At 39.6% G+C, this 10,491-nt stretch overlaps 1 non-coding gene across 1 annotated transcript; it reads left to right on the top strand.

The window, feature by feature from the left end:
• The first annotated feature begins 3,545 nt into the window (after positions 1-3,545).
• Positions 3,546-3,617, top strand: TRNAG-UCC (transfer RNA glycine (anticodon UCC)). The gene has a single exon. It is a non-coding gene; the product is annotated as a tRNA-Gly (tRNA).
• The last annotated feature ends 6,874 nt before the right edge of the window (positions 3,618-10,491 follow it).

Raw genomic sequence — 10,491 nt, 5'->3', positions numbered from 1 at the left:
GATCTAAGCTCAATTACAAGAACACAACAAGGCATTAAAGGAGATTCAAGAAAAGCAAGAGTATGAATTTTAACACCATTTGAAGGAGTGTGACTTGGTGATCATGGATCTCCAAAACTAGCTAAAAGAGTATGGCACTATGCTCAAGGACCTCCAAGAAAAATAGGTATAAGTTCTTTAGAATCAACTAAAGGAGCACACCACAGTGCTTAAAGAGCTCCAGGATTAGCTTAAAGAGTAGGAGACCACCATGAACATGCTTCAACAGAGATTCAAGAAGCCAGTCATTGGCAAGCTACAAAATCGAAACAGTTAAGCGAAGCATGTAAATAACAAAAATTAGCTGGCTGTGAGCTCACTAATGCTAAGATCAAAGTGGTCCATGAGAAACCAAAGATATATCTACATGAGAGACAACATCCTGGAGCATCAACAAATACATGGTCAATGCAATGCCTTATATGTAGGCTCGCACAAGACTATCTCCACCAATTTGTCAAGAGCCATAAGCATGGTAGAAAATGACATGTAAAGGCTCTATGAGACCACCTTGATGAAGCTCTCCAATGATCTAGGAGCAACCTTGCACACTGAAAGCTAGCACAAAGTCCAATTAGAGGCCTACAATTGGTCATGGCAAAGAAACACGAGCTATTCAGGGAAACTACAATGATAGTTTGCATGCCTCAATTTGAAAATCCAAGAGAACTTAAAGCCCAACTTGGATTTCTCTTCAACATGTTGAAAAGCATGGAGAGGATTCAAGGAATCAATCTAATGATAGAAGGGCCAAACCAAGAGGACCTAATCCAACCAGTGAAGTAAAAGGACTATAAAAAGTACATACTCAAGGCATCAGGATTCATGCAGCTTGAGTAGTCCCAGCCAACCTCTCCCATTTCCTTATACCCATCCATAATCATGGCACCCCCATGGACCTACCAAAGTTACCAGATTTTGACACATGAAAGTCATAAGACCAAGAAATAGATAAAGAGAAGGACCTAGAGTGCAAAAGGAGGTCTACATGGCCCCACAACCCAAACTTTACGAGCTCAACCACAAAGGGTGAGGGAGCATCTGATTCCCCCTAAGATCCTACCATAGAAAGAGGAAGAAAACTCTAAGGAGACTGTGCAAAAAATACTAGGAGAAGTAAGAGGCCGACCCTATTGTGAAGTTTGACTTCAAGGAAAATGAGGAGAGCAAATTCAAGAAGCCATTTTCCTTATGCACTATACAGCTACTCATATGAACAGTTGAAAACATTGTTGCAAAGTGGCAAGTCCCCTTAGATGTGGAAGCTTATCAAAAGTCATGCAGAATTCAAGGAAGCAAGGAAAGGTAACTAAAATTGAAGCCTATGGAAGTATGGCCAGGACTATCAGAATGGTGTTACCTCATTTTGAAAGGTGATAGGATGGCCTAGAAAGCCTTCATCTATTTTGAAAAGGAAGAGTGGGTATTTCCACTTTTCTATCCCTACACAAGAAGGCATGGCCAAGATTATCAAGCAAAGAAGCATGGTAGGTACAATTTCCCAAGGATCCCTAATATTAGAACAACTCATGTCTACAAAACTTACATATTCTAGCCTATTGACATGACCCCTTCCTTTGCACATTTCAAAAGAGAGTTCACTAATTGCCCAAACTCCTCCTTATCACCATATGCAACTCCCTGCCTCCTCATCAGGCTCCTACAATAACCAATAATTCCTTATGAAGATGGGCTACCTCTACCCTTTTTTGATATCAATGCCAAAATTGATTGAGTGGGACTTCACCTCTATGCCCTATTATTACCAACCCATTGTACCCAATTATTGAGGATATGGTGGACAATAGATTCACTTTGTATGCAGCATTTTACCTGAACATCATTGTAGCTACAGGAGCATGTCAAGTAATATCTTCTCGGGAAGGTTTATTTTTAGCACACACTCAAGCCACTACATGAGTGATTTATTCCTCACTTGTATCTACTCATTTCTTACATGTTTATCTATTCAAAAATAAGAAATGAAAAAAAAGAAAGAAAAAATGAAAAAAATCATCTTCAAGCTAACTCTAGAGCTCTAAATCCCTTTTACCACACCACATTAGAAAGACAACAAGAAGATCATGCAAGACAATTTTAGATCATAGCACTTCTAAGGATTGTACACACTTGCTTCCATGCTCATTCGCACTTTTCCTTCATTAATTGTGTGCATCATTTTTGGGGGCTAAATCCATGTTCATGTGTATGCACTCATTTTATCACATGCACCTTACTTTTATCATCTTGTGTGTGTGTGTGTGTGTGTGTGTGTGTGTGTGTGTGTGTGTGTGTGTGTGTGTGTGTGTGTGTGTGTGTGTGTGTGTGTGTGTGTGTGTGTGTGTGTGTGTGTGTGTGTGTGTGTGTGTGTGTGTGTGTGTGTGTGTGTGTGTGTGTGTGTGTGTGTGTGTGTGTGTGTGTGCAAAGAAATAGTAATAATTGTAAAGGATAGAGGTAAATCCATATATTCCAAGATACAAATTTAAGCAAGGTTCATTTGTATTATCACCTCATAACACAATGTTGAGAAATATGAACAGTATACCGAGACGGCCAAGGTTCAAGATCCATGAACTTTAGGAACAATTAACAAAAGCTTTTGGTGGAACATGGTACATAAAATGATATGGAGAGATTATGGTTGTTACGTGCATCCATACACGGGGAGGAGGGGCTAGTTTCTTTACAATTTCTTGGCACATTGTTCTCACGTTCTTTGAAGATATTATGTATCATTTGTGCTTGGCATCATATGTGTTACCGTTGTTTGGCAAGCAATCACAAGCATCACTTGGATAAATCTCTATCTAAATTTAGTTTTTTGTCTGTTGATGTTTCATTTCATATAATTTTGCATGCTTGAATTTCAAACCATTCGAGATTTTTAGCAAGGTTCTCGGAAGAGGAGTCCATGAGATTGGGCATAAGCAATTTTGTTGGATAGGCAAACATTTGGCACATACAATTGAATAAAAATGTATATTAGTTTGGTTGATATCATTGATATCTTTACACTTTATTGCAATGACAAAGTGGTGTCCTTGATGAGTGTAGTCTAAAGTACTATGCTTCTTTCTTTTCCTTTTAAATGGATTTGCGAATGAGGAACTTTGCTAGGAGTGAACAATAAAATCCGTAATATGTGTACATAATGCATGCTTATGCCATACATGTAAGAAGTTTATATTATACCATATTCCATTCAAACTTTTTTCCATCAAGCCCATGTTAAAGAACGAAAGTTTACAAAAGTTGGGGAGCATGTATGATCATATGATACATGCAAAAGGTCTTGTGCTCAATTTTTTATTCCGTAAAGCCTATGCAAAAGAACGAAATATATAGAAATATAAAGGAATCACATGCCCTTTCCTAGTGAAATTATGCATGTCCTACATTATTGTGAGAAGGCTCCAATAGTTATTCTTCTATAAGGTATATTAATAGGATGTTTTTGTTTTCAGAAATAATGAAATATACTAAAATAGAGAGGCAGTTTACTACTGGCGTTTGTAGTCCAACGGTTAGGATAATTGCCTTCCAAGCAATAGACCCGGGTTCGACTCCCGGCAAACGCACAGCGTGTTTATGTTCTTGTATATCTTGCAAGTCGGAATTTTCCAATTTCATGAACAACAGATTTCTTTTACTTTCATCGCCAACCAGAAAAGGTTGCTGCGTGGAAATGTTGGGACACTTATTGGTCGTGCGACAAAGGCAAAGCTTAAATCGTGCTTGATTCGGTGGTTAGACCCCTTTGATCATCAATGCCAATACATGCTTTTGAAATATTTGGTTGGGTGCGCACTAGTTCTCTTATTTGCATTCCATATAGTTATATACATATATAGTTATATGAATATGGTCGTACCTCAAGATAAGTAGAAGAAACTACGAGCATCTGGATCCAAACGTTCCCCAATATAAATCCTCCCAAATATGGTTCTTTAGATGTTCCAAGAAATCTCCTCACAAAGTATTATGTTTCTGATAGGGCACTTGGGAGAGACACAAAATGCCTTGAGCTTAGAAGATTGTGAGAGGGCTTCACTTAAATTTGAAGGAAAATGAGTGAATGCTTAGAACTACTAATGTGTTTGAACATATTAGCCTTATAAATACATTTATTGCACTTAAACTTGATTTGCTAGCAAGATGACACCGTATATTCATGATATAAACATGACAAGGCAATGTCTTCTAAATTGAAGTGGTTTGTACCGAAACTATAAGAAGAATATTAAATTTCAGATACAAAATGTTGTTTCTAGGTCTCTTTATCTAGAAAGCGAAGGGGTTTGACAAAGGGTGAGAATTGAACTCACAAATTTTCACATGCAAAATGTTCTTCCTAGGTGCCTTTATCTAGAAAGTGGAGGGATTTGACAAAGGGCTAGAATTGAACTCGTATATTGTAGGTAGAAAGTAGAGTATATTTGAAGTGGAGGTAGTTAAAGCATGTACTTGATTTGCCTTATTGTGCTATATGGGTTTATCTCTTCAAGTTTGAAACATTTTTCATACTCTTCTCAAATTTGACTTAAGTTAACTAACTTGATTTGCCTGAAAAACTTCTAATACAAGTAAAAGAAGGTGTAGAATTTATAATTTGAGCATAGGCCTTATTACAAGCATCGTGTTTTTGGATATTGTATTGGCACACAAACATGTCACTTTAGTGTCTTTCAATTGCGGGGGGAACAATCACCCATTGATGTAATGAAAAGAAAAATGCTCCATTTCCATTTCATGGATAGTTTGAAGATGGATGGTATTTGATAGAGGAACTAAATAGGAGACCTTAGAATATGCCACCACTTGCACAAGGTGCCTACTTGATGCCCATTGATTATGTAAGTCAAGTATGTACTTGATGCTAAGGTGCCTACCTAGTATACCTTACTCTACTTTGTATATCTTTGGGATTATCCTTCATTTCTCCTTGTCTCCACTTTATGCACCTTTAGTATATCACATTTAGGTATCATAATTAGTCTCTCAATCAAGTTGAGGTCCATGTTGGGTTGTTACTAGGCAAGACTATAAATGATAGTCACTCACTCTAAGATGGATCCTTGTAAAAGTTATTCCCACATGATACTAAAGCCATAGGATCCTATTCTCAAATTGCTACCTCTCAAAATTCCATAAGTAGAAGTTTCTAGATCTAGAACCAAATATCATTTTCTCCTCTTTTCTCCTTGTCATATACTTCTTTGAGCCCCTTTTGGAATGTATGAAATGCAATTTAGAGGTCTACAACATGCTTTATAGAGCTAAAGGCCAATTGCTTTTGGTTATGTGAAATTGTACGTTTAAGCAATCCACCCACCATAATAAGAATAATTGACACAACTTCTTGTATATGCAACAATGGTACACAACACAAACTATAAATGATATGTCTTATTATTTATCATAGCTTATCCCAAGGCAAGTACAAGATAAGAAGACAAATGAAGCCTAAGCATGGTCAAACAATAAGTGAATAAATGCATCACCCTGAGATATGACTTAGAATCTCTAGTAGTAGCTTTCATGCATTACTTCCACTACTTGATAGGGTCTTCAAAACCCACTACCCCAAGCTCTCTGTTGGGGTAAAAGGCCCTGGGCCTGCCCGTGTAGATTGACCACCCATATTCTTTATTCATATATATGAGATAGTGCAAAAAGGTTGTCATATATCATTCTTGGCAGCACCTACATTGTGTGTGCTCTTCTCTCCCGCATCTTCTTCTTCTTCTCCTTCTCCACTGCCATTGCATCCCCTTCAACAGGTATCAGAGCTTTGGATCAGAGCTTGATCGTGGACCTTGGCCCGGCATTACTTCAGCCCAGATTGAAGACCTAGAGCTTGGAGCTTCAATGCCAGCCATGGCTTCTTCCCCCCGAGGTAAGATTTCATCTCCGCCTCTCCCCGGCCTCATAGGCTCTTTGCAGGTGTTCCTTAGCTTCATTGGGCACCTTGTATGCCCCCATTTGCCCCCTTATCCTTAGGATAACCAACAGGCATCACAGCAGCAGCTCACATTTTTTTGCGCCTGTTTTAAAATCTCGATCAAAAATCCCATTTTTTCTCCTATCTTGGGCATTCGGAACCCGATTTAGGCAAGGTAAGAGTCTAACTTTGGATCCTTCGCGGATCATGCTACCAACCATGTTTGGGCTTTTCACTTGGTACGGATTAAGGATGTTGCAGTTATATTTGACAAGTTTATGGATTCTGCTAGTTGCAGGCCTAGGTGCTTGCAAATGGATTATAAGAGTCATGCTATCTCTCCTAGCTTTCAGTCCTATTGAGCATTCTGGCATTGATTTCCTATGCCCATGGTATTATAGGATTGCTCATGTCATGTGCCTGACTCTACAGGAAAATGTTGCTTATATGCTTACCACAGCTAGGTTATCTTATGGCTTTTGGGCTGAGGCCCTTATGACGGCAATCTACTTTCTTAATAGGACATCGTGTCTGACTTTGGATGGTATTATACCACACGAGGCATGGAGTGGCATGAGACCCTCCTATGATTACTTGAGGATGTTTGGCTGCATTTGTACGTATGTCAGATATGCCTATGTCACGCAGATGTATCCTCCTTGGTTATGGAGATGGTGACTTTTAGGCTTACAGGTTATGGGATTTGGATGCCCAGCAGGTTATACGCAGTCGTCATGCTATCTTTTATGAGATATAGTCATCTCTCAAGCCTCTTGATGCACATTCAGTGCGCTTTATGGTTGATGCTACAGTTGCATGTCAGTCTTCCGCTTTGTTGAGGCCGCATACTATCTTAAGACCCTGTTTGTCCGGAATGATGGCCCTTCTTCTATGATTGACTTTGGAGAGTCTATGTGCTCTCAGATGTCTCCTATACGCCACGCTGATGCTATGCACTACTCCGATGCTTATGAATTACAACCTTGCACTCAGGAGTTGTGCTTGCTTCATGAGAAGCATTCTTGGATTGCTCCAGTGTATGGAGCTACGGGATCGCTTATCTCCTAGATGTCATGGACTCAGGGATGCTTGACTCTTCTTTCACAGATATTCCTGCTTATTGCACAGTTCACTTTTCGATTGGGCGTTGGGTGAGATGTCATGATTCCTCACCTTGTCTCTTTTCCTTTTTTCTTTGTTTTTTCACTCCCTAGCCCATTGGCCTTTTACTGGGAGGTTGTTGGGGTAAAAGGCCCTTGGGCCTGCCCATGTACACTAACCACCCATATTCTTTATTCATATATATGAGATAGTGCAAAAAGGTTGTCGTATATCATTCTTGACAACACCTGCATTGTGTGTACTCTTCTCTCCCACATCTTCCTCTTCTCCTTCTCCACTGCCATTGCATCCCCTTCACTCTCTTTACTTTCCTTAGATAGACTTGCTAATCCAAAAATTTGCATTTAACTTGAAAGGGGGAAGGACTTTGGAGGACCTCTTCCAACATGAATTTAAACACAATTATAATCAAGGAATGATCTCAATAAGGGAGTACCTCCATAACCTGTTTTTTTAGATTTTGAAGAATAGCCCTCACTAGACATGGCAGTGGTCTAGCCTCGTTACTCTCCATGTGTTATCAAGATGTTTATTATGCCAACTGAATGAAATATTATCTTTTCTAGCCTAATTAACTACACCAATCACTTGCTAATTCATGCTAAGATTATCCCAATCCTTCTTTTAATTGAAGATCACATAACCCATAGCATGATCTATCGCTCTAATATTTTTTCATGATCCATTCATCGATCCACATGATGTTCTCCATGCAAATTTGTGTTGAGCCACTCCCACTCCTTACTCCCTTCTTATGTCCATCAAGAGCATAGATTGAATCTATGTCCACCATTCACCATGAATCTCTATCTAGACTACCAAAATACAACATGCATATCCTAAAAGGCAAGGGTCAAGGAGAGAATCTTTTTAGCACGAAGGAGGTTGCCACCTTTTCCGCTCTCTAGGCCTTCTACAAAGCACTTGTATCCACTATGCTAGCCTATACTAATCTCCTCACCCCCTATTTTTTCTTCTTGCAATGCCAAGATCAATGGCTTTCTTTGTCTACAAAAAGCATGCCTTGGATGTTCCAAGAATCATCAATGGTTTCTTTGTAGTTCTTTCCATGCTAGTATTCAAATCAAGTATTTGTTGCAAGCTTGCCAAAGGTGCATACAAGCTAGTCAACCCTTGCACCTTCTAAGTTTTTAGTAGGAACTTTTGGTTGTACCTTCTCTTTTCCTTTCTCCTTACTTATCATAACCCTATCTACAAACATTAGGGTCAACATATTAAGCTAAACTAGTTTACCTTTTGAGCCATCCTTGGATGCACCCTATTGCTTAACCTTGTTTGCTTTCTCAAGTGCCCACATGACCACATCCTTATTCCCCCCCCCCCCCCCCCGCCCCCCCTCAAGCATCCTTCAACATTTTCCTTCTCTTTGTCATCAGTATGCAACCCCTTAGCATCCATCTCTTCCACCTTGGAATGTTTCTTATTATGCTCCTTTTCCTACCTCTTTGGGCATTACCTCACAAAATGTCCCATTTCATGGTATTAATACCATGCATCCAAGAATGGTGAAAATCAGGCAGCATCACACAAGATTTCAAGCTGTCTGTTGTCTTAGATCTCTAGGATTTGAGCTCCAATCTTCAATCCCACAATATGCAACCCTCCAATTACCCCTAGGAGTAGACTAGAAGTGTGGGATATAATATCTTTGCCAATAGCACTTGCAAGAGCTCTCACATCTTTTCAAGCATTGCATGAAAGTTTAGGAAAGCATCCCATACAGGTTCACATTCAAGAACATAATTAGGTAAAAATCCTATTGTCCAAGGCAAGACATGCACAAAATTCTCTATGTAAACCATAAAACAAGATAAATCCTATCTCTCTCTCTCTCTCTCTCTCTCTCTCTCTCTCTCTCTCTCTCTCTCTCTCTCTCTCTCTCTCTCTCTCTCTCTCTCTCTCTCTCTCTCTCTCTCTCTGTGTGTGTGTGTGTGTGTGTGCGTGCGTGCGTGCGTGCGTGCGTGCGTGCGTGTGTGTGTGTGTGTGTGTGTGTGTGTGTGTGTGTGTGTGTGCGAGTGCGTGTGTGCGTGTGCGCGCATGCTAAGAGTTTTTTTTAATATGTGATTGTCTTCAAAGTTTCAATCTTTTCATCACATACCCCACCCCCACTCCACACACCCCCTCCCTTGATGCAAGGATGCCACCTAGGAGAAAGTGTTGAGCTCTCATGCTCATTGTGAGATGTACCCAAAAACTCAATCATCCTAGTAATATCACCCAAGCCAACTCAAGAGCCAAGCATATGTGAGGATTATTTATGTCAATGGATTTACAACTTGGAGTGTTGGGGGCTAAAGGCACCTACGCCTAGCCAATCAGATTTACTATATACATTGTACATGCACACTTGTACACTGCAGGTCGCAAGCACCCATCACCATCACTTTATTCTGAATTTTTTTAGTGGCAGTAGAATAAGGGAAGATAGGTCACAAATTGTGACTATTGGAATTCCACACACCGATCTCTCTCTTCTTTGCATGAACCTTCATAGCTTTTGCTTCCTTCTTACTTTTGCTAATGCTCCCACTTTTGCTCCACCTTTCAACTAGTATCAAAGGGGGCATTCAATGAGATTCTTCATCATTTCTTTCAACCTAAGAAGAAGATCTTGCTCCAAGCTTTCATGTCCACCTACCCTTCATCCTTCCAAGGTATGCATTGAGTTTATGCTTGTTCGTGACTTGTTGGAACCTGTTCCAAGGACTCTTGCAGCTCCATTAATCATTGTTTGAGGCTTCATCGTGGCTTATAAACTAGCATCCCTTTAGGACAACAACAAATAATTTGTGTTTTTTTTTTGCAACCTTTTCCCTAACCTACAACTCATCTTCAATCATTGTTTGCACTTGGAACTTGGCCATCACTTAACATTGTTCATGGAGTCTTTATCTCACATTTGAGCACTCTTTTGGAGAGTATACATTTAGCCATTTCTTCAAATTTGGAGCAAACCTATTGGTTACTGAGCAAGTTAGTATTGAGTTACATAATGCTTATGTGATGCTTTTGGGATGCTACTTCGATGCCTAGATGCTATGTTAATGCCTTCAAGTGCTATTTGGATTGGATAGAGATTATTTAGCTCAATTTAGCAGGGTTTATTGATGTAATAAGGTTTGGATAGCAAGCATACAATAGTGGTGCCTTATGCTTTGAATGCCTACAGGACATTTGGGAATGCCACATGCTTCTATGGATGCTTGCTATCGATTTACACCTTTGGGATATGCTTATATAGAGCTTTGAGCCTCATTCTTGATTCTTGTTACATGCTTTTTACAATGGCTTATTGCTTTAGAGATTCCTTCAATGGTTTCCCAATTATGGGTTGAAGATTCATTGGATGCTTATGCTCCTAGATGTAA

This window comes from Lygodium microphyllum, chromosome 28 (assembly GCF_053477565.2).
Source record: "Lygodium microphyllum isolate KBCC chromosome 28, Lygodium_microphyllum_v1.1.10, whole genome shotgun sequence".
Taxonomy (NCBI): Eukaryota; Viridiplantae; Streptophyta; class Polypodiopsida; order Schizaeales; family Lygodiaceae; genus Lygodium; species Lygodium microphyllum.
Note: the sequence above shows the minus strand (reverse complement) of the source record. Positions and strands in the feature narration are given on the sequence as shown.